Below are 26568 nucleotides of genomic sequence, written 5' to 3'. Positions count from 1 at the left end.
GTGCCACCCCACCCAGTTTAAAAATATTAAAGACTTAATTTTGTGTTCTTTCTTTATCATATGCATTACTACTTTCTCAAAGAGAGACCACTGGCCTCTATTTTAATAACATTGACTCTAGCATGTGCCTGATATTTTATTGGTAGCTATATTGAAGTATCCCGATCACACTGTTTGAGATGGAAAAGAACATTTTAGCAATGGTCAACAATGGGCTGGCAAATATGAAAATACCAAATAATTGTAAAGAGATACATAAATGTATGGCAAACAAAGTAGAAAAATAAGATATGCAGGTACAATCATATGGGGAATACCAACTACCCCACTGAGGAGGAGCTGGTACAGAATGGGGCAGGGAAGTACCAACACATGATGTATTCATGCAAAGTATTTTCTTAATAAAAAATTCATGATATGCAGAGACATTTATTATACCAATAACTGTGGGCTAACTCCACAATGCACGACCCATTTACATCAACAAGGAAGGTCCAATGGGAGGGGGTAGATCATGGATGTGCCTAAATAATGGTACCAAACTGCCTGTATTTGCTAAAAAAAAAATAAAATAAATAAATAAATAAATTAAATTAAATTAAAAAATAAAAAATAAAAATAAAAATAAATTCTTAAATGTTCTCACCTCTATTGATTTCCTACAATTAAACAAAATTATACAAAAATTCTATATTTCAGATACAAATAAATTTGACTGAATTTCTCATTTAACTTTTTTTCCTCCATTTTCCCTACTTTTAAAAGTTTTTTTTTTAGCAAAAGAAGGGCTGGGATGTTGGCTTAACTGGCAAGTTATAATCACAGAAGCCCAAGGACATGAGTTCAGACCTTCAGTATCTGCATCACAGCTTGGAACAGCCATTTGTCTGTAATCTCTGCACTGGGGAGGTGGACCTAAGAGAATCACTGGGACTTGCTGGAAGGTAAGTGTAACCAAATCAGCAAGTTACAGGACCAGCAAGAGATCTGGTGGAAAGGTGATGAGGAATACCTCTGATCTTGACCTCTGGTCTTCATATACATGTGCACATATAGTTATGCACATATCGAACCCACACATATCGAAACATGCATGTATATTATGAGAGCATACCACATCACACTACACACACACACACTGTGTGAAAGATGGAAAAACCATGAACTTGACAATAATATTTCTGAGTCAAACTTTTTAAGCTTTCCACATGATGTGACAAAAAATAAATTTGTATTAAAATAGAAATAGATTTATGGACTAATTTATGCCCAAAATGTATTATCTCTTTTAAAAATGAATGTTCTAAGTGAATAATAATAATTTAATCTTTCATTTGCTGATTCAATAAGTATTTACAAATCCCTTCTCTGTCTAAATTAATCTATATAGTAGGATTATATTAACAGGCAAATTATACTCTAGCTGAATATTCTCATGGGAAAGAAATAGAAAATACATTACTGTGGTAATTTGAATGTTAAGTGTCCTACATAGTGTCATGTGCTTATGATTAAGTCTGATACTCAACAGTTTGGGAGCTGGAGCCTTGCTGGAGGAGGTTTGCCACTGGGGGTGAGCCTTGAGATTTATAAGCCCGGTTCATAGGCTCAGATATGTAAGTCATCTCACTCAGACTACATATTGTCATGCTGTTCCCCTGCTCTTGAAATAGTAACCTTAAAAAACAATAAGACCTTTCTTCCAATAAGCTGCTTCTGGTCAGGAATTTTGTCCCAGCAAGAAGAAAGTAACTAAAACAACAATTATATTCAATTGAAAAAAACTGCTTCTCATCAGAAGAAAGCAGACAGCAAATGATTCTTCCAAAAGTGGGTGCTGAAACTTCACTAAGAAAATAAATGTGAAGAAATAAGTTATACTTATAGAAGAATGTTGCAGATAAAGATAGACTATCAAAAAGAATGAGTGAGTGGCACATCTCTCAAATAGAAAAGATGCTGAGGCAGAGAGAGGAAGGGATGGTTCATAGAAGTTGAGATCAGAGTAATAAGCAGCAGGGGGCTATATCAGAGAGGCATTAGAATCAGAGGATATGGGCTTTAACTTTGAGAGAACAAAGTGCTAGTGAAGAGTATGGGGCCATGGGGCAGCATGACCAGTTTCCAGTTTTACAAGAGCATTACAGCCACTGTGTTGGAGCATTAGTGAGCAAGGTAACCAACTGGGAGGCTACAACAACAATGCAGATGAGGGAAGAAATGCCTTGATCCAGAGTGCGTCAGAAGAGATGAGAGAATGCCAGTACAATGGAATTTCCAAGGCTTCAGTGCTTCAGCATAGATTGGATGGGCTGAGTGAAAAAAAGTATTAATGCAAAAAATGACTTTAATATTTTAGCTGAAGTAGCTGTAATGGTGCAAATGGAGCTGAGTAAAATGAAAAATATGAGAGAGAGATATTTTGTGCAGAAGAATAAAGGCTTTTAAATGGGTTGCCTTTAATCTATTAGGCCAAAGTATATATTGAAAGAATGCAATTTTTAGAAGCCTGTGGTTCAAGATCCTAATTAGTAAATTCACATGGATTCTGTTAGAACATAGATTTTTTTTTCAAATAAAGTAATTAAAATTACAACTAAATGTGTGAAGTAGAAAAAGGAGGATGGACACAGAATGAGATATATGAGAGGTATATGAATGACAAGGATTAGTAGCAAGTTAACTAGAAATCTGCCTGCAAAATCCAGGTCACATCAACACTTAAGAATCAATATGAATTGGAGAAAACAGTGGATTTAAAAGAAGGCTGGTAAGAGAGAGAAACAGATATTACAAGTGGAAGACATGATTGCTCTGTCACTTTAAAACTTTCAGCTAGAGAGATGAGCATGAACTACTTGATGAAGCAATGATGGGGCCAGGTCCACCTTGGCGGAATATTTGCAAGTCACATGTTTGGACACAGTTCAAGGCAGAGTATATGAGTGACCTTGGCAAGGAGGTACATTGATTTTTTAAAGTGCCATTTCATATAAAAGAAGAAACATGAGAAGGTAGCTAGATTTGGATATATCTAAGAGGTCTAAGAGACAGTTACATAAATTATGAGGACTTATGAGTATTTATATAAATTTTAGAAAGCATGAATGTTACTAAGGAGAAACAGATAACAAATTATTGGTTTGAAGTACTTCATTAGGATGCAAGGTAATGAACGAGAGTTAGGATAAATTTAGTATCAATGATTAAAATGAGTTCTGGTAAGCTTAATGAATATTAGTTTAAAAAACTAGAAAGACATTAGGAAGGACTGGTTCTGGTTAAGAACATCAAAAATAAAATGTTAAATACTCTTTCTTAGCTGAAGTGTTTGAAGAGGCAGTGAAAATTCATATGGCATACTTTTTGATTGCTTCTGTGAGTTTTATGGAAATAGAAAACAAAATATCATGTAGAGTAAGAGTGGAAAAACAATATTAAAGAAAATGAATGCAAGGTATAACTATATATATATATATATATAGATAGATAGATATAGATATAGATATAGATATAGATATATAGATATATATATATACACACACACACACACACACACACACATATATATGAGAATGAGTTAGGTATTCATCATTTAAAAGGAGATACATTAACATATTTTATTTTTCTGTAATCAACTTCAAATGTGTATAGATAGAATAAGTATATATTTGTCATTTGGACTTTCTAAATGACTAGGGAGTGACAAACAATTGGTGCATGATGTATACAGAAGACCCATGAGAATAACTGACCTTAAATTAACATGCTAAACAGGGGCAAAGTTAGGTTGAAAAGAGGGAGTCATGTGATGGTAGCAAGAGCAATGATTTTTAGGCAGAGGTGATAGTTGCTGACTAGTAGAACATAATCATCAGCCAATTATCCCCAGTTCACAAAAGATCAGATATCACCTAGCATAAATAACAGGTTTTCATAATAAAGCTTCTCAGGTATGTAACAGTAACATTGTAGATCGTGTTGAGGCTATAATGTATTGAAGCTTGATTTCTAAGGAGAGTTATATGGAATTATCAAATAATTTCAACAAATATTTTACCTTGAGATGATAGAAAATGAAGTTAATAGTAGTAATTTCTTGAGCTGAGGAGATGGTTCAGTGTTTTGGCTCTGTAGTGTACCAACTGGAATTTGGATACTAAAACCCACATTAAATTCAGACTCAAGGAGCACACGTGTCTATAATCCACATAACCTGCCACCTCACTCCCACCACACATATGAATTAATTTACAATTACAAATCAAATAGTGAAGCTATAAAATTTAATATTCAGGATAAAATATCAGAGCCATCTACTAAGACCTTATTTAATTTTGAAAAGTTTATTTACTCACTTGTTAGTTTAATCTTCAAACCATTAAAAGTACTGGGCATACTGATTGGGTCAAAAGTCATCAACAGTCTTAAACAAGATGCACAACTGGCCAGCCAGACAACATGTGCCCACTGGTGTAATAGTGGCATGAATGTCATGAGAATAACTACAACTCATAGGAATGCATTTTAGGACCACACATGGGAGGGTGTTCACATTTGGTGTCAAAGAACCTTCTTTATGAATATAGCATTGTGCAATGAGGAGATTTAAAACAGAAAAATTTAAAATTTAAAGCAGAAAATAAGAAGCTACCAAGAGCTCAACACTAAAGATGACTTCTCTAAGATACAGAAAACATTTAAGAATAGGGATTAGAAGAATGTAAGAGTCACAGGAGGGGAAGGCATATTGTAAGGACAATGTTTTTCCACAACTAACTGACTTGTACATTCATGACCATAAAGTGGTTACTGATATACCCCCACACAATTACATTGTTCTGAGATCATAAACATTTGACAGAGGATAGAGAAGGATAAAAGGAATGGTACATGTAAACAGGGAAAGAACTACTTTGAAAGAGGAGAATACTCAGTGGAATGGAGGCAGGTGAAAGTGTACAATATTTTTTTAATTTAAAAAATATTAAAAGCTTATTTCTGGGAAGGTCAGAATCTTAAGTGGGGAGAACTATTACTGGTGTTTAGTGAAATAGATATGTTGTGTACATCAATATTTTTGTTTGTTTGTTTTTTGTTTTTTTAGGGAGGGTCTCAGTCTAGCCCAGGCTGACCTGGAATTAACTGTGCATTGTCAGAGTGGCTTGGAACTCACAGTGATCATTTTCTCTCACATTCATCCAGTAGGTCAACAGGATTTCATTATTCCCATAAAACTGAAAATTTATCTCCTTTTCAGTCTCTGCTTTTATTATAGCTGTTAATAGTTGCACTTAGATCAAAGTGTTAGGAATCTTATTTCACATATTTCAGGATAGGCTGGAATAAAATACTTCAAAGTATTTTAACCTGCAGAAGCAAATTTTAGGGCACTAATGTAACCAGTAAATCATACATAAATTTTATTGGCTAATGACTCCATACTAAACAAATATTAACATATGTCTTTTACAATCAATTAAATTCTGCATTCCTGTTCATTTGTTATGTCTTCATCTTAAATATTTTTATTTATTTGTATGTGGGGGGTCATGGGTAGAGACAGAGAGCAAGCACGGTTGTGTGAAGGCTTCTTGCCACGGCACAAAAATTCCACATGGATATGCCACTTGGTGGGTCTGGCTTTATGTGGGCATTGTGGAGCTAATCCTGGGCTGGTAGCCTTTGAAAGCACCTTCAACCATTGAACCATCTTCCAGGCATAATTTGTGGTGATTTCTGATCAAATAAACAAAGAAAAGCAAGACAAAACAAATTAGCCTCTTCCATATATTTATAAATGTAACAAAAAAGGACTAAGCACACAATATAACTCACTGAAGTAAAAACTTTTATATTTCAAGCAATGTAGGCATAAAACTAATTAACAGAAATTTATAATTAGCAAATGTATTCTCAATATGTTTGGTGAATGTGATTTTCTGTCCTCCAACTTTTACATATTACCTTGTGAGTAATTAATTTCTGGCAGTTTTCACCCATATTATACAAACCTTGACAGTGTATAACATCTATAAAAAGATGGGCTGATTTCACAGACCCTCTCACTGAGATATTAGGTTGTCAGGGTTATTCTGACTTTTAATATAAGGCAGAACTTGTTGAGAAGTCAGTATAAATAGATAAAGTAAGCCAGGAGACTAAAAATAGTTATTATAAAGTTTTTGCTTTTCTGGAATATTCCCTTGATATTCTCCAAACTGTATATTTTAATTTTATTTTGAAAGTAATTTTTTTAAAATTTTTATTTTGTTTATTTTTTTGAATTTTTATTAACATTTTCCATGATTACAAAATATATCCCATGGTAATTCCCTCCCTCCCCACCTCCACACTTTCCCATTTGAAATTCCATTCTCCTTCATATTACCTCCCCATTACAATCATTGAAATTACATATATACAATATCAACCTATTAAGTATCCTCCTCCCTTCCTTTCTCTTCGCTTTATGTCTCCTTTTCAACTTACTGGCCTCTGCTACTAAGTATTTTCATTCTCACACAGAAGCCCAATCATCTGTAGCTAGGATCCACATATGAGGGAGAATATGTGGTGCTTGGCTTTCTGGACCTGGGTCACCTCACTTAGTATAATCAATTCCAGGTCCATCCATTTTTCTGCAAATTTCATAACTTCATTTTTCTTTACTGCTGAGTAGAACTCCATTGTATAAATGTGCCACATCTTCATTATCCACTCATCAGTTGAGGGACATCGAAGCTGGTTCGATTTCCCAGCTATTATAAATTGAGCAGCAATAAACATGGTTGAGCACGTACTTCTAAGGAAATGAGATGAGTCCTTTGGATATATGCCTGGGAGTGCTATAGCTGGGTCATATGGTAGATCAATCTTTAGCTGTTTTAGGAACCTCCACACTGATTTCGCAATGGCTAGACCAGATTGCATTCACACCAGCAGTGTAGAAGGGTGCCTCTTTTTCCACATCCCCACCAATATTTATGATCATTTGTTTTCATGATGGTGGCCAATCTGACAGGAGTGAGATGGAATCTCAATGTAGTTTTAATCTGCATTTCCCTGATGACTAGTGACGTAGAACATTTTTTAGATGCTTATATGCCATTCGTATTTCTTCCTTTCAGAATGCTCTATTTAACTCCATAGCCCATTTTTTGATTGGCTTGTTTGATTCCTTATTATTTAACTTTTTGAGTTCTTTGTATATTCTAGATATTAATCCTCTATCAGATATATAGGTGGCGAAAATTTTTTCCCATTCTGTAGGTTGCCTCTTTGCTTTTTTCACAGTGTCCTTTGCAGTGCAAAATCTTTGTAATTTCATGAGGTCCCAGTGATTAATCTGTGGTTTTATTCCCTGAGCAATTGGGGTTGTATTCAGAAAGTCTTTGTGAAGACCAATATGTTGAAGGGTTTTCCCTACTTTTTCCTCTAGCAGTTTCAGAGTTTCATGTCTGATGTTAAGGTCTTTAATCCATTTGGACTTAATTCTAATGCATGACGAGAGAGAAGAATCTATTTTCATCCTTTTGCAGATATATATCCAGTTTTCAAAACACCATGTGCTGAAGTGGCTGTCTCTTCTCCAATGAGTATTTTTGGTATTTTTATTGAATATCAGGTGGCTATAGCTACTTGGGCTTACATCTGGGTCCTCTATTCTGTTCCACTGATCTACATGTCTGTTTTTGTGCCAGTACCATGCTGTTTTTGTTACTATGGCTCTGTAGTATAGGTTAAAATCAGGTATGGTGATACCACCTGCCTCATCTTTGTTGCTTAGTATTATTTTAGATATTCGAGGTTTTTTGTGATTCCAAATGAATTTTTGGATTGTTTTTTCTATTTCCATGAAGAAAGCCTTTGGAATTTTGATAGGGATTGCATTAAATGTGTAGATTGCTTTAGGTAACATAGCCATTTTCACAATATTGGTTCTTCCAATCCAGGAACAAGGGATGTTTCTCCACTTTCTAGTGTCTTCTGCAATTTCTTGCATGAGTGTTTTAAAGTTCTCATTGTAGAGATTCTTTACTACCTTGGTTAGATTTATTCCAAGGTACTTTATTTTTTTTTGATGCAACTGTGAATGGGAGTGATTTTCTGATTTCATCCTCTGTTTGTTGTTAGAATATATGAAGGCTACTGATTTCTGCATATTTATTTTGTATCCTGCTACATTGCTGTAGGTTTTGATCAGCTCTAACAGTTTGCTAGTAGAGTCTTTAGTGTCCTTTATTCATAGAATCATGCCATCTGCAAATAATGATAACTTGATCTCTTCCTTTCCAATTTGTATCCCTTTTATGTGTGTCTCTTGCCTTATTACCATGGCTAAGAATTCCAAAACTATATTAAATAAAAGTGGGGACAGTGGACACCCTTGTCTTGTTCCTGATTTTAGTGGAAAAGCTTACAGTTTTTCCCCATTTAGTAATATGTTGGCTGTAGGCTTGTCATAAATAGCCTTTATTATATTGAGATATGTTCCTTCTATTCCCAGTCTCTGTAGGACTTTTATCATGAAGGGATGATGGATTTTGTCAAATGCTTTCTCTGCATCTAATGAGATGATCATGTGATTTTTGTCCATCAACCCGTTTATGTAATGTATTACATTTATAGATTTGCATATGTTGAACCATCCCTGCATCTCTGGGATAAAGCCTACTTGGTCAGAGTGAATGATCTTTTTGATATACTCTTGTATTCTGTTTGCCAATATTTGTTGAGAATTTTTACATCTATGTTCATGAGGGAGATTGGTCTGTAATTTTCTTTTTTTGTTCTGTCTTTGCCTTGTTTTGTTATCTGGGTGATCCTGGCCTCAGAGGAGGAATTTGGTAGAATTCCTTCTTTTTCTATTTCCTGGAAAAGCTTAAGAAGCAATGGTGTTAGCTCTTCCTTAAATTCCACAGTGACTCCATCTGGGCCTGGGCTTTTTTTAATTGGGAGATTATTGATAACTGTTCAGATCTCCATGTTTGTTATAGGTCTATTTAAGTGGTTAATCTCATTTTGGTTTAATTTAGGTAGGTCATATAGATCAAGGAAATCATCCATTTCTTTCAGATTTTCATACTTTGTGGAGTATATGCTTTTCTAGTATGTCCCTATGATTTTTTGAATTTCTCTGGAATCTGTTGTGATGTTACCTTATTCATCTCTGATTTTATTAATGTGTGTCTCTTCTCTCTCTTTTGGTCAGATTTGCTAAGGGTTTATCAATCTTGTTTATCCTTTCAAAGAACCAACTCTTTGTTTCATTAATTTTTTGGATTGTTCTTTTTGTTTCTATTTCACTAATTTCTGCCCTAATCTTTATTATTTCTTCCCGTCTACTGATTTATGGTTTGCCTTGTTCTTCTTTTTCCAAGGATTTAATGTGAAGCATTAGGTAATTTACTTGTGACCTTTCTAATTTCTTAATATCGGCACTTAAGGCTATAAATTTACCTCTTAGAACTGCCTTCATTCTGTCCCAGAGATTTTGGTATGTTGTGTTCTCATTTTCATTTGACTCTATATTTTTTTTCATTTCCTTCTTAATTTCTTCATTGACCCATTCATCATTTAGTAGTGTTTTGTTTAGTTTCCATGATTTTGTGTGTGCTCGATAGCCTTTCTTGCTACTGATTTGTATGTAGTTTAATTCCATTGTGGTCAGATAGAATGCAAGGAATTATTTCAATTTTCCTGAATTTGTTAAGATTTGCTTTGTGTCCTAATATATGGTTTATTTTAGAGAATGTTCCATGTGCTGCTGAAAAGAATGTATATTCTGCAGCCTTTGGATGAAATGTCCTATATATACCTGTTAGGTCCATTCCTTCTATGACCTCATTTAGTCCATATGCCTCTCTGTTTATTTTTTCCGGGATGACCTGTCAATTCATGAGAGTGGGGTTTTAAAGTCACCCACCACCACTGTGTTTGGTGTTATTTGTGACCTTAGTTCTAATAGTGTTTGTTTAACGAATTTGGGAGCCCCCATGTTAGGTGCATATATGTTTAGGATTGTAATGTCCTCCTGTTGGGGTGTGCCCTTAAGCAATATAAAGTGACCTTGCTTATCTTTCTTGACTAACGTTGGACTAAAGTCTACCCTGTCTGATATTAGGATAGCAACCCCTGCTTGTTTTCTAGGCCCATTTGCTTGAAACACCGTCTTCCATCCTTTCACCCTAAGATAATGTCTATCCTTTGTAGAAAAGTGAGTTTCTTGGAGTCCGGGATGCTGCTCTGTTCCCTGGAGCTGGGCTCAGGTGGTGGGCTAGGGGAGGGAGCCACAGCTGCTTGGTTCTCTCGCTGTTCCATGTGTTCTTCTACCTCGCAGTCTGCTCCTCCACTGCTAACTGCCACTCTCCCTTCACATTTCCTGAGTTGCAGAGAGCACCAGTGGGAGAGGAAGCTCCTGCACCTGGCTTTTCCTGTGGCTGGAGCCGATTCTGGCGGCTTTCTGGTGCACCCCACTGCCGCCGCGGTTGGCGGAGCTGCCGGGGCTGCTTTTGCTGGCCTGTGCTGGCTCTGGATGCTCTGGATCTCTCCTATTTCTCTGCTGCTGCTTCAATTTCCTATACACCTCACGTTTTAGTAAAAGTGTGTATTTTGCTGAGTTTTTTCTTTTTTTTTTTTTCGCCCCAGGCTGCTTTGGCGTGGTACCTACACCTCTATCTTAACCAGAAGTTCCACTCTGACATTCTTGAGTCTTGCATTGCTGAAAGAATGGGGAAGTTAGCAATATTTTAAGGAAAATAGTAGAGTTTATAAGTATCATTTTCTATAGTACATGCTATTAAGAAAATAAATATCAAAGCTTTGCAAACAGTAGGAATCTTGAATAAAGTTTTGTCTAGGTGAGAAGACTATTATCTTACATTGTTAAAAATATTTTATACTGCCTGAACAGAAGGAGATATGCCATGTACCAAGTTTTCAATGATAACTGCCTTTTATAAAAGGTAATGTTATATCCAAAATTGCACAGAAAATTAAGATATCACATGGAAGATGCATGTAGTTCTGTATTATTTTATCCTATATTATCACTAGATATTGGGCTTTTGTTACATTTACTTCTGTGATTAGCTCTGCCCTGGTATTGCAAGAAGAATATAGAGAAATCCTATTTCCAGTGGAATAAAAAAAGTTCTATATATCCAGTCACTTGCAATATGCAATTCTGAGTTCTTAACTTAAATGCTGCTGGTATGTTCCCTTTTGAATGTGTAGCAGCCTATGTGCTTATAAAATTCCATTGATAGTGTCTTAATCTACCTGGAGGTCATGACTGATCTGAGAGTAAAATGGTAAAACTGTAAGAGATTTTGAATACTATTGTTTAAATCAATCTAGCCGTCCTTGGGGAGCAAATAGTTGGCAAGTCTGTGTATGACAAAGGACATAAATTTGTGATGGTAACTGTGAAATTTATGAAAATTTTCTCTAGCTTGAAGATAGTATTGATTTCTTATCCTTTCATGGATCATGGCTCACTTAGGATAATTTAACTCACTTTTGAAGCAAATTCACAGCTGGAGTTCCCTCTATGAAACAGGTAACTTGGATCAACAGAATCTTCATTCCAGGGATAAAAGTGCATTTCCAGGGCAGGGCAAGATTGAGGCAGAATGATTAAAGTTTAAAGTGGAATGCCACAGTAGGGTTTAGGGAATTATTAAAAATCATTCATTTCCTAGAAAACATGGTTGTTTATTATAAAATTGTAAACATGGCTGTTAATTATAAAATGGTAGAAAGATGAGAACAAACTACTATCATTTTCAACTATCTTCTGAAAAGTCTAAATACTTGAGACATTTTTTTTTTCCCAGACGGATGATTATTGGCTATGAATATCTAGGAAGAAGAGCATAATGAAATAATGGATTTGATGAGACACAAAGGCTCTGTTGTTTGCCTTACTTGCAGTAGAATAATATTGTGAAGTTATTTTGTCTGGGTTTTGTCTATGACAGTAGAGTAAACCAATTCTACATATTTTAACCCAATATGTATAATTAGTTTTGATATAAGTAGCTACTTATATTGTGAGACAGAAGATTCAAGTAGTTAGGTAAGAGTATGCTTTTCTTTTTAATTGGTACCTTGATAATATGAGCTGGTTTGGTCATGAGCACACCTACACCCCTATCAGCATTCCTGTCTTCATGCATCTGGGTGCCTTTGTCCTTCCAGTTACTGAGTGACTGTGTGTCTGATGAGAGGACTTCCTCATGAAACAGGTGGGACTTAAAAATGCCCATCAGCTTACAGCCAATTGAAGACAACTGTGTTTTATGTTCTTACAGCACATTATTTGTAAGATAAAATTATCAAAGATAATGTCTATCCTTTGTAGAAAGGTTAGTTTCTTGGAGACAACAAATTGTAGGATCCTGCTTTTTAACCCAGTCTGCAAATCTATGTCTTTTCGTTGGGGCATTGAGGCTATTGATATTAAGAGATATTATTGAAAGATGTGTATTTATGTTTGCCGTTTTTTTTTTTTTTTTGTGGTTCTAGTTCTACCTGTGCTCTCTTCTGTTAACTAGTATTTGAGTATTGCTTGTTTTTTCTAGGTTCCTTATATGTATGCTTTTCCTTTTCTTCATCATGGAGGATTCTATCAAGTATTTTCTGTAGAGCTGGTTTTGTCTTCAAATTCTCTTTTAATCTGCTTTTGTCATGGAATGTCCTTATTTCTCCGTCTATTTGAATGGATAAATTTGCAGGGTAAAGTAACCTTCGTTGACAGTTGTTATCTTTCAGAACTTGGAAGATATTGCTCCAAGCCCTTCTGGCTTTAAAAGTTTGTGTTGAATAATCTGCTGTAATCCTGATGGGCTTTTGTAGGTAACTTGATTTTTCTCTCTAACTGCTTTCAGTATTTTTTTTTTTTTTTTTTTTTTTTTTTTTTTTTTTTTTTGGTGTGTGTGTTTGGAAGTTTGATTATAATATGGCGAGGAGGGGTTCTGTCTGGGTTTTGTCTGGCTGGGGTACTAAAGGCTTCCTGTATCTGCATTGGCATCTCTTTCCCAATTTGAGGGAAATTTTCTTCTATGATTTTGTTGAAGACGCGTACTATGCCTTTGGAGTGGATTTCTTCTCCTTCTACTGTGCCCTGAATTCTTATATTGGATCTTTTCTTAGTGTCCCGAATATCTTGAAATTCCCACTCATACTTTTCTATAAGTTTGCCTTTCTCTTTGTAGGACTATATTAGATCTGCCCCCTGGTCTTCTAGCTTAGATATTCTGTCCTCTCCCTTATCCATCCTACTGGTGAGATTTTCTATAGAGTTTTTTAATTTCATTAACTGTGTTCTTCATTGCTAGTAATTCTGACTGGTTTTTCTTTATTATTTCTATTTCCTTATTTATGTCTTGTATTGCCTCCTTTATTTCATTAAATTGGTGTCCTGTGTCTCTTTGATTCCTTTGATTTCCTCTTTGATTTCTTCTTTGTTTCTTTTGATTTGTTCTTTGATCTCTTTGAACATATTTATAATAATTCTTTTGAACTCTTTCTCAGGCATTTCCTCTAACTTGTTCTCGCTGGAGGACATTTCTGATGCATTAATACTTTTAGGTGGATTAATATCATCTTGCTTTATTGTGTCTTGTGTTATAATGTATATTTTTTTGCATCTTGGATTAAGTTAATGCTTGGATTATCTAGCTAGCTGGGTATTCTTAGCTGTATCGATTGATTTGATGTAATATATTTTCAGGGTAGGACCTTAAGGTGTTAGGTGTGGCTCTTAAGACTCTCAGAGTATGTACAAAGATGTTCTTAGGGGTTGAGTTTCCCTGCTATAGGAGTATTCAAGCAGGTTGAGTGGGATAAAACAAAGGTAGATTGTAAAGTTTAACTAAACACTGTACACATTCAATCAAAAACAGCCCCATGTATGTATACAAGAGTGGTTATTAAAACGACCAGATCCTCTATCAACAAGGAGGTTAAGATTTCTGGTCTGTTGAGGGATCCAAGTCAGCTTGCGACCAAGTGAGACCCTTCCCTGGTGCAATCCCAGTTACCTTGGATGATTTTGGTCTCAGTCAGGTTGCTGCCTGGGTCGTCGGGCTGCTGTTCTGATTTCTGGAGCTGGGCACTGGCTTTTCCTGCTGGGCAAACCGAGGCTGGCAAGTGTGGCCCTGCAGATCAGCACCCCTGCTGCTGGAACTGCTGCTCAAGCTGCCGCTGCTGGGTCTGAAGCTGCTGCTGGTGGACCCACCGCTGCTACTGCCTCTGCTGCTGCTGTAGCTGTCACTGCTGGAGCCACCACTGCTGCTGAAGCTGCTGCTGCTGTGTCCACTGCCGCTGCTCCCACAGAAGCTGCTGCTGCTGTGTCTACTGCTGCTGCCGCTCCTGGGTCTGCTGCTGCTGGGGCCGCTGGTACCGGTTCCGGAGCCACTGATGTTGTTGCTGAACTCTGCTCCTGCTTGGGTCCCACTGTCAGCTCAAGTTGGCGTGGCTGGGTCCTGGGACTGCTGCTCGGTTAGCAGGAGCTTGGCTCAAGCAGTGGGGGAGGGGAGGGAGTCACAGCTGCTCTGGTTCTCTCGCTGCTCCACGTGTTCTTCTACCTCGCGGTCTGCTCCTCCGTTGCTCACTGCCGCTCTCCCTTCACATTTCCTGAGTTGCAGAGAGCACAGTGTGAGGGGAAGCTCCCGCACCTGGCTTTTCCTGCAGCTGAAGCCGAGCCTGGCGGCTTTCTGTAGTGCCGCTGCGGTTGGCTGAGCTGATGGAGCCGCTTTTGCTGGCCTGTGCGGGCTCTGGATGCTCTGGATCTCTTCTACTTCTCCACTGTCGTTTCAATTTCCTATACACCTCACTTTTTAGTAAAAGTGTATATTTTGCTGAGTTTTTTTGGTCTTTTTTTCCCCCTAGGCTGCCTTGGCGTGGTACCTGTGCCGCCATCTTAACCAGAAGTCTTGAATGTAATTTTTTTTAATTTTTGTTTTTTTATTTATTTATTTGAGAGCGACAGACACAGAGAGAAAGACGCAGATAGTGATAGAGAATGGACGTGCCAGGAACGAACTCCGGACGTGTGCACCCTCTTGTGCTAACGTGGGTCCTGGGGAATTGAGCCTCAAACTGGGGTCCTTAGGCTTTTCAGGCAAGCGCTTAACCACTAAGCCATTTCTCCGGCCCCTTGAATGTAATTTTTTATAACTATGTTCTACCCTGAGTAAATCAACCCCATAGGCATCATTGGGATTTGGATGTGTATGATATGTGTGGGTACTGGTGAAACTAAGTTAAATATCAGATAGACTTCATATGTATTGATGTATAACAAAACAACTAAACAAAGAGAATAATAAAAGGGATGAATATTATTATAAAAATGTGAGTGACAACATGACTGGTCTATGCATGTTGTCGATAGAATGAATAATGTTAGAATATGGAGTCTCCCTCTTAATATACTTTCAAGTGGAAAATTTCAATTTATTATTCAAGATACTTGGAAACAATCAAGGGATAATTATTATTTCTAAACATAATAATATCTCAGGACTTAATACCATCAATTGAATATATGAGGTAGAATACTATGCTAAATTATGCTTTTCAGAAAGTTGTATCTTTAATAAGTTTTAATTCAGTTTAAATATTTTGATTTAACTAAATGTTTTGATAAAGTTTTACTAAGTTTAGTCAATCTCACTCAAAACTTTTATGTAAAAATATATGTATAAGATCACATCTGTTATTTATTTGGTTGAAAATACTGATTCCTCTAATGCCACGTGGGGGGGTAATTTTACATGGCAACATGTCTAAAATGTGGTGAGAAGTGACTTTGTAAACTATCAGTCTAAACATGGTTGTAAAAGAGTGGAGGCAACACTTTCACAGTGAGGAATCTAAAGTCAGGTAAGACATCAACAACTTCAAATGACTTGCTACAATCTTCTACATATTTGAGGATACTTCAGAACTGGCATCTTGGAGTTTGATCAAAGGAGAGAGGGTTATGGTTAGAGCCACAATTTGGGATATTATGCACAGAGGCATTGCCTCCTCCCGGTAGATGATTGCTAACCCCAAAATACACTACACAATCCCCAAAGAGGGGGTTCCCTTCAGAAGGGGAGGACAGGGAGGAGACTAACGATGGTACCAACATGGCTGTATACACTGTGTACATAACTAATAATAAATAAATAAATGAACAAAACTCATGCCAGACAGAATATAAAGAAGCATTTAAGCAAAGGCTATTTGGCCATAGCATCTTCAAGGGGGTTTTTATTTTTATTTTTATTGTCACCTGCCTCTTTATTTCCAAAAACAAGAATAGAGATTTGTGAACATGAGTTGAACATAGCAACTCTGAGCAACTGTTACCCTTGTCCAAAGTCTTAAAACTGAAGAAAGTGCACAGCGGGAGTCTATCCAAAGGAAGAATAAATCCTGTATCATCAAATAAATGTAGTAAACACATCTCAATGTCTTACTGCTTGGTTCTCAGAGTTTGAGGAGTAATTATCAGGACTAGTGTTCTAGGGAACAGGACGTGGTTGTATCTACATACCTGCTATGCTGAGCATATTCAAATAGTTATTGCTCCAAGATGGGTACCAAAGACTCTGATTTGGAAATGATTGTTTTTACCATTGCAAATTCTCATTCAAGAGTCCAGTAGGGAAACTCGCATTAAATGTTTATGACAGGGAGAGGTGGCCTCATAGGAGGTGATCTCCATATTCCTTGGGGCCATCCACACACTACCACACCCCAGTTTGTAAATCTTTCGAATATGCCTTGAGGGCATCTTTTAGGGTTGCCCAACATGTCAGCTTTGTGGTGATGGAAACTTCCATCGCTACCTCAGAAGCCACCCTACTGGATCAGGTTTCAGACACTCAGGCTACCTACAAAAGGAGTAAGTGAAATAGTTGTCTTATTAAAAGATGAAATTAGCTGGGCCATGGTGGTGCATGCCTTTAATTCTAACACTCAGGAGGCAGAGGTAGGAGGATGGCCCTAACTTTGAGGCCACCCTGAGACTACATAGTGAATTCCAGGTCAGCCTGGGCCAGAGTGAGACCCTAACTCAAAGCCCCCACCCCCACCAAAAAAAGGATGAAATTAAATAACTAAGAGCTCCAAGCACAAATTCATGGATAAACTTTTATAAACCACAGCCAGTATTCACGGTATAGTATCCAAGGTATAAAAAGCTCATAATACACATGTCTATGGAAAAAAAATGGTACAACTCTTTGAACAATAAATGAAAGTGAACATAGCTGCTACTCAAAATTAGGAGTCATGACAAGATAATTAATTAAGTGAGATTTTACTCAAATTCATAAGTGAGAGAAGTAAACATCAAATATTCTAACATCATTTGTTAAGGTATTCTTGAATACAGTGAGGACAAGTCTCTAAATTAGCATAATTGATTAAAATACAGCTAACAAAAATAAGTACAAACTAATAAGCCTTATTTCCTCATAATTCCTTTATACTGATATGGCTTAAGGATGGGATTATTTGAGATAGATTTATCAGAGAACTCCCTTTAAAAGTTGAATATTGCAGTCAATGACAGTTAATAAAATAAAATTCTACTTCCTACAAGACAGACCAAATGGCTGAACCTTCACTAGACCCTTACAGGAAACACGTGAATCACAAGACACTGGAGAGGGTAGGATCAAGACTAACCTCAATCTTCTACATCTTCCCTCCCTCCCTCTCCCTGCTCTCCCCTCTATCTCTCTCCTCTCTAACTCTTGTATATTAGTTATGTTATTCCTCAATTTCTTAGTGGGCACTGACCTGTAACCCCCACTACCAGCTTGGGGCTACCATCCACAATGAGCTTTTGATCAGAGAAATCTACAAGGTTTCCCAAAACAATGACAGACTTCTGTCAGAGTACTTGATGACCCACCAAAGGCCAGTGGTAAGACCCTATTGCTGAAGACTCCATACGCAGCTGACGTAAAATGGAATGACATGGCTGGAAGCCAGGAGAGAGTCAGTCCCCAGACAGTCAGTGTGTCTAGTGCCAGAAGGTGCTACATGGGCGACTGGGGGAAATCAACTGCTCTTGATTTGGCTAACGGATCCCCTCAGTGGTAGGAGACCCATAACTGGAGCTGGGAAACAAGTCAGAACAATACCCAAACACAAGCCCACTCTCCAACATCAAGCTACCATCAATCATGGGGTACAAGAGGACCTACACCTATCAAACTCTCTATCTAAAAAGTAAGTGTTATGTCAATTTTCTGGGTGCTAACTTACTCTCTGTTGGAGAATCTGCTTCTCTTTTTCAGATAGATGCAGATCCTAAGGAGAGAGCTGCCCCAACATACCTCAAGAGGGGCCCAACGGAAACTAAGGACAATTGGCAAAACAAGCAAGGCTGATGTTTTCCTGTGAACCAGATACCAGCACAAAGGGGAAGGAGACCAACATAGAGAAAAATCAACTCCTACCAAATCAGAGAGCCAGAGCCTTAGAGGCCCCCAACACCTCACCACTGAAGCAGACCAAAAATGAACCCAACATGGCTCAGGGAAATTTTGCAGGAGAGGGGCGGAAAGAATGTCAGAGTCACATGTTGGGTCATGATTTGCAGAGAAATTTATCATACCAATAACTGTGAGCTAACTCCACAATGCACGACCCATTTACATCAACAAGGAGGGTTCAATGGGAGGGGGTAGATCATAGATGAGCCTAAACAATGGTAGCAAACTGCCTGCATTTGCTGAAAAGAAAACTAATAAATTAAATTAAAAAAAATAAATATTTGAGTTGAATGGCACCTTTCCTATAAAATGTTTTGTGTTGCTTTTAAAATTATACAAGATTTGCCATTAATTGAAACTTCATGTAAACCCACATCTACACACCCATACTTCCAAGCATGTGACGTGCAGACATATACACAACTCATATGCACACATACAAAAAAAAAATTGAATCTAGAGATCAAATTTGAAAAAAATAACATTTTCATATTTTTGGATATTCTATCAGAGGATATGACATATTTCTTTTATCTAGGAACTATGTGATTTCTTAGTGATCTTTAAGTGCCATGTCATATGTGCATATACATGTATGTATATTTTCAAATTATGCCAGTTTGGGAAACATTATAAATAGATTTATTTTAATTTGGAATTCCAAATTTTTATTTTATTTTATTTTTAATTTTTTTAAATTTACTTATTTGAGAGTGACAGATACAGAAAGAAAGACAGAGGGAGAGAGAGAGAATGGGCGCGCCAGGGCTTCCAGCCTCTGCAAACGAACTCCAGACGCGTGCAACCCCTTGTGCATCTGGCTAACATGGGACCTGGGGAACCAAGCCTCAAACATGGGTCCTTAGGCTTCACAGGCAAGCACTTAACCACTAAGCCATCTCTCCGGCCCCAATTTTTATTTTTTTTATATAAGAATACTGGTGATTTTTAGTTGTACATCATATCACATGCTTCTGCTAAAGTGACTGGTTCACTCTAAGAGCTAGGTTTATATTCTATCATATGTAAATATTTATGTTTCTTCTCAGCTTTAGTCCTTCTTATGTCATTAATGTGTTTCATGATTTTGTCTTTCTTGTTTTGTTTTTCTTTTTGGTATCAGCTAAAAGTCCATCATGTTGTATAACAAGTACAAATAGATAAATGTCATTTTCCCTCTCCTGATACTAGCAGGAAAATTTTCAGGATTATATTGATATGCCACATTTACATATTTTTACTTTTATTTTCCTTTCCCTTTTTTTGGTTGAGGTAGGGTTTCATTCTAGCCAATGCTGACCTGAAATTCACTATGTGGTCTCAGGGTGGCCTTGAACTCACAACAATCCAACCTACCTCTGTCTTCCAAGTGCTGGGATTAAAGATGTGTGCCACCACGCCTGCCTTGTTTTTCAACACTCCCTATCTTAAGCTTTACTAATTTATGAGTATGTTGATATCTCTTGACATAATATGAAAAAATGTTATGTTAATAAAAGTAATATCATTTGATTAATTTTGACTGTGGCTGCATTTACTTGCTTTCTGAGAACTAACACCATTTGTTACAGATATGTTATAATATTCTTGTACAGATGTTCATGAAATAATGTTTTGGGTGCTTCTACTCAAGAAGGAGTTTTATGCATTCATGATTCTGGCATTTTAACCCCCCATACCTCTGCTTGATTCTGGTTCTTAGGTAACCTGATCTCATGAAATCATTTGGGAAGATCTTTTAATTTATGGAAGTGTTAAAGTTCATTCAGCATTATTTCATCTTTAAATATTCAGTAGAATTCATTAGTGAAAATATCTGAAGAGTATTAACAGAAGTAGTGCTAATCAGCTACCATAATTTTTCATAATTGATTTGGTAGTATGTGTTTCAAAGAATTCCATATATTTAAATAAAAATTAAAATTAAAAAAATGCATAAATTCATAATACTATTTCATTATCTATTTAACAAATATGATGTCATAAATTACTTGTATTATTTTCTTTTCTGATTGATCTAAGAATTTATGCTCTTGGTATTGGTATTTTAATTACTCTTCATGAATTGCTGGTACTTATAGTACTATAGATTTTATACTATATGAAATGACTTTTGCATGATTATACCACATCTATTTTCTTTTGCAGGAAAAATAAATTTCGTTTATGGGCTTTATAAGAAAACTAAACTCTAATTCCTTTATCCTAGTCTTCCTTTTTATAAATCATGTCTATTTCCTAGCAAAACTTTGATTTCATAGTTTTTGCATTATATTGCCATCAGCCTTAATAACAGACTACATCAAAAAGAAAGACTTGCCAGATGTGGTGGCGCATGCCTTTAATCCCAGACTTCGTAGGCAGAGGTAGGAGGATTGCCATGAGTTGAAGGTCACCCTGAGACTACATTGTGAATTTCAGGTCAGCCTAGCTAGAGTGGGACCCTATCTCAAAAAACCAAAAAAAAAAAAAAAAAAAAAAAAAAGATTTATAAAATATAAACAGTAGTTTATAAAATATAAAATGGTGAAGGCTTTTCCTTCATATATACATTCAAAGTAAGCAATAGAGAAAAGTGGGATTGCTGTTTTTATTAATCATTAGATTAATTGCTGTCTTCTCCAAAAGGTTCTTGTTTTCCAGACTCGATGATGTTCCTTTTCTCATTAGTAGCCCATTCACATGAGGAGATATTCCATAAATATTTCTTGGAATAATTTTCTTTGTATGGATCCAAAACTAAATCAGCAAACACAAAATACCAATCTATCCAATGTTTTACAATGACAAGTCTTTTATTTTTGGGATACTTTTTGTATATGCATAAATATTGTCAGTAACAAGTTTTAAAAAATTAAAATTTAAAAAGTTCAATATTAGTACTGTCATTTGGTAATGAAGTTTAAAGTGTAATACTTCTGCCTTGGTTACTTAGAATTTGTGAAACTTTCTGTATGATGCAAAATGTGAGGAGGTCCACAATCTAATCAATTTCTTCCCATACTACTTGTGTGATTCTCACCACACATCTAGATTTCTCTGACACAACTTCTGTACCCTTAAACAGCTGAAGAATATCTGTGTTGCCTTGAACATGCCTCCTGTGACCAGGGCTAAAATACATATACTAATATGTGAAACACATTTGTTCTGTAAGTTCTATGCACACACATTATGATCATTGTCTTTAACGTTAGAAGTGCCTACCAACTTTGATAATGCTTCTGAAAGTAAACTTGCTCCCTAGATATATGGATGAAGGCAGGAATGTGTTCAACCACCCTAAAGTATGTATTTCTCAAATAACACCATTGATTTTATTTTCGTTGTGTCATTTTGCCATAAAGGATTCTCACGTTGCTTTTTCTGACTATCTTTGATTTCATATTGACTATGGGAAACATATGGAATGTCTTATTATAAAGCGCTGCATAATATTACTTCATAAAGTTCATATAATCTCACCTCTAAGTACTTTCCCCCTTTTTGGCCGCTGTATAGTTTGTTCATTGTTTGTATTAAGCTGGATATGTTAAGTTGGAGGTACCAGGCTCTACCATTTGCATCATTTTTGTTCACTGTATTCAATATTGCTGAAACATTTAACATTTTTCCATTAAAGTTTAACATTTAAATAAAAGGTCAACTGGGAATTATTCTATATTTTGTGTAGTGTATTTAGTATGAATTGTGTGTTACAGTATATGAATGCATGTAGATTGTGTGCTCAGTGTGTCCAGGTGCAGAGGCTTGAGAAGAATGCCAGGTGCCTTCTTCTCACTCGTTCACACATTTCCTTGTTTCCTTGATGTGGCACATCTCTCTCAACCCTTTACATGAACCCCAACAATTATAGTTCACTATTTCCCCTAGAACTACAATTATAAGCATGCATATCCATGTCTACCTATTTACATGAATGCTGGGGAATTGAACTAAAGTGGATTTAGGCCCTCTTAGGCCCTCATGCTTGCACAGCAATTATGTGTATTTGCTAAGTTATCTCCTTAGATGTCGTGCTTTATTTGACAGTCAGATTTAAATGTGAATTTTGGAGGCTGAAGAGATGGCTTAGTGGTTAAGGTACTAACCTTCCAAGCATAAGGACTCAGGTTCAACTCTCCAGTTCTCATGTGAGATTCACTAGGTGGTGTATGTGTCTGGAGTTCATTTGCTGTAGCTGGAGGCTCTGATATGCCCATTCTATCCCCACTGTCTCTCAAATAAATAAAATATTTTAAAACTTCAAAATTTAAATGTGCCCTTTATATGGCTCTTTTATTATGTTGTTTAAACCTTTATAATTCATTCAAGTATGTTGTGTTTTGGTGCTGTGTACATTTATCACCAAATAATTAAACTTTTGGGAGAAAAAAAAAAAACAAGTAGCCCTCAATTTCAATATAAATACAAAATATTTCCAATAAGTATGAGTTCATACATTACATGATATGGATCTAGTAATTTAACTTTTCTTTATTTGCACCTATATGTGTGTAAAATTGTGGTTGTAATGCAGGGAAGAAAGCTTATTAGATCAATTGAATTGAGATGTATAGGTCTTTGCTTGCCCTCACTGTGCTCATGCATTTGCCCTCTCTGGTACATATTTGTTGAAACATGTTAATAATTTGACTGGACATTTCATTAGCTATGTTTTACATTATCATATATTAAAAAGTGTATGTTTTCAGGTCTAGTATAATAATAGGCTATATTTAGAAGATTTATAAAGTAAGCCATTGAGTTAACATTTCATTAAGAAACTGTATTACCAATTATATATTTAAAGCAAGAAGAGTTCAATACTAAATTTCACTTCAGGTAGTAACCAAGTTAAAGACTGCATTTAAGTAAAAGTAATACTCTAATTATGGCCAAATCACTGCAATCACTCAGTGACACTTTTGCTATTATAATCTCATAAGGCATGACCTTTCATTTTGTAGTCTTAAAAATACGGAATAAACTGGCAATTTATTGATTACACCTCATTTTAATGTGGTGTAACATTTCACAAGCAATTGAGGCACTTATTACATCAAAGAATAAAGTGGCAAAAGAATCCCACAGGGCTGATAAAAGCAAATAACATTAAAGGATTGGATTCTTGGACATTAAAATGCACATGCTTTATGCTTTATTGAAAGAACATACTTATATATATATATATATTCCTTAATATATGTATATTCATATATGTATATTTTTTAATGTATATCCATGGATATATATGAATATATATCTATGTATATATGTACATATATATGTGTGTGTGTGTGTGTGTGTGTATATATATATATATATATATATATATATATATATATATATATATATATATGTATGTATTCCTTAATCAGACGTTATGGAAAGCTATAATAGAAAGTAAGTAACTAAAATAGGGAACTTCAGAAAAGCATAGTGTATATAGATTGAAGAGACCTGATTCTTGATTTTTTTGTGTGTATTTGACTGTACTAGTGCTGTCTTTAAGGCAGTTTAAATCATTTAAGCCTCAGTATCTATATGAATTTTAGGACAGGTATAGTTAGGATTAACAGAACAATAAACCTTGCAAGATCTTCAATAACTATGCATGCTTAGGGGAATAGACAAGATGCATGTTGTTCAACATCCCTTCTTGCCCCTGATGAGACTATACAACCGAATGATTATTTCATTCAAGATACAAAAGTAGAGCTTAAATGATCTGTGTCTCTGAGGTTGATTATCAAACAATAACATGTTGTGATATAGGGGCACTAACAATACATCCATGAACTGGGCCTAGTTTATCCTTCTAGTGTTAGAAAGTCTGAGGCTGTAGCAGAATCTTTCCTTGCCTGATCCCATGACTTTGAAATCAGTCAGGGCTATACAGTGCAATTATATTTTTTAAAAACTGGTTATATTACCTCTATTTCCACAACTATGTACCTGTCTGTATGCATCTACTTCTCTCTCTCCATATGTAAAAATCCATATATACATATAGTTTAAATTTTCTTTGTCTATACAAATATAATATAGCTTTAGGGTATCTAATAGAGTTAGAGGCACATTTTCTGTTCTGTTCTTCATTTGAAGAACAATAACCACATTTTATTCTTTAAATAATTCAGCTTAAATATAATAACAAAGAAAAAATATTTTATAATATATAAAGTTGAAAAGTGCAGTATAGTTTATTTGAAAAAATGTGATTAAATGTTGCTCAAGAAAAATTACTTTGTAATTTAAACACAACAAAAACATCTGGCTTAATTGAACTCTAGGGATGTAAGTCCCTCCAACTAATTTGCCATATCATTAACCAGGAAAAGACTCTATAATCTCATATAAGTGTAATTTTTGATATATTAAATATTCTTGTAATTATTTTCTGAACAAATCTTGTAGTTCAGCAGTCTAAAAAATTAATTTATTGTTTTATTTCAAAATGTTTTAACTTAATTAACACTCAATGTATGATCACAAAGAAATATATAAACTATATGTGTATATATATATACACATATACATAAACTATGTGTGTGTGTGTGTGTGTGTGTGTGTGTGTATGTGTGTGAAAGAGAATAACTCACAGGAAGACAATGGCTGTTTATTATCCCTAAGTGTAAACTGGACAGGTATAGTTAGGATTAACAGAACAATAAACCTTGCAAGATCTTCAATAACTATGCATGCTTAGGGGAATAGACAAGATGCATGTTGTTCAACATCCCTTCTTGCCCCTGATGAGACTATACAACCAAATGATTATTTCATTCAAGATACAAAAGTAGAGCTTAAAGAAATGTGTACAGAAATAATGAATACACAGCTGTTATAACCCATAATATGCCCTGGTATTTGATTATAATTATACATTTAGAAAAGGGAATCAGAACAATAGGTGATGAGTTACTATACACTCCATAAATACTTGTATCCCGTATTTGCTCTGCCTCACTTGGTATGCTGTCTTGATAAAAGTCTCCACCACAAAATGATCTCACCTGGCAGAAGTGTTATTTTCAGTTCCAACAAGAAAGAATATCAGACTTCAGTACTCATATTTAATCTTTTTACAAGAAAGAATTGGTTCTTCTGTTCTCTGTTGGTATATAGAACAGATAAATTTTACTTGTTCTGACAACTGACAAAAGAATATCTATAGATTGACTATTTTGATGACATTATAGTAATAGGATTGGATATAATATGGTAAGATTCATGCAAACCAGGGCTTGGTGGATAAGTTCTCTATAAGCATATTTACCATTTGTGAAATGTTACAGGTTCAGTGGTCTTGCACATTCTGACATCTCAACCAAAAGAAAAAAAAAATACATCATAAATTATTGTGAAATTTGAATATTTGAATAATGAATGAAGGTGTGCTCTTTTGACAAAGTTTTTGTTGTTCTTGTTTGTGTTTTGTTTTTGTGGGGTTTTTTTGTTTTGTTTTTTGAGGCAGGGTCTCACTCTAGCCCAGGCTGACCTGGAATTCACTATATAGTCTCACGTGGGCCTCAAACTCATAGCAATCCTTGCACCTCTTCCTCCCAAGGTCTGGGATTCAAGGCGTGTGCCAGCATGCCTGGCCTTGACACAATTTTGATCAGTTGTTTATGAATTTTAAAAAAGACAAAATGAATAATACTTATCATAGTTATTTCCCTTTACCATTTCTTAGAGGAGTGTATTTTTATCATGTGCAAACTGTGACCCATGAAGTATCTCATAGCATATGGAGGTCATGTAGGGATGGTTTCTGGAAGATACTTTAAAGTACCTCAGTACAGATCTCTCAATCCTTATACAAGGACAAATCATTCCAGTTTACATGTGTGACCTCTTCAAAAATATATTTTACAAAAAGTTCTTGATGGTTTGTGTGGCACAGGGTTTCATATAGCAGAAGTGAGCTATGAAAATGCTGTCACTTAGGATGGTCTTCAACTCCTGATTGCTCTGATTTTACTTCTCAAGTGCTGTTGAGTACAAGTCCTTGTACTCAGCATCATGCATGACTTACTGAACTATTTTTTAGTCACACACACACACACACACACAC

General features: G+C 35.7%; 1 pseudogene; it reads left to right on the top strand.

Annotated features, from left to right (window-relative positions):
- The first annotated feature begins 837 nt into the window (after nucleotides 1-837).
- LOC101595696 overlaps nucleotides 838-26568 on the top strand; it is a 61979-nt pseudogene continuing 36248 nt past the window's right edge.

Source organism: Jaculus jaculus, chromosome 11 (assembly GCF_020740685.1).
Source record: "Jaculus jaculus isolate mJacJac1 chromosome 11, mJacJac1.mat.Y.cur, whole genome shotgun sequence".
In the NCBI taxonomy this organism is placed as follows: domain Eukaryota; kingdom Metazoa; phylum Chordata; class Mammalia; order Rodentia; family Dipodidae; genus Jaculus; species Jaculus jaculus.
This window is presented reverse-complemented; position numbering and strand designations above follow the sequence as displayed.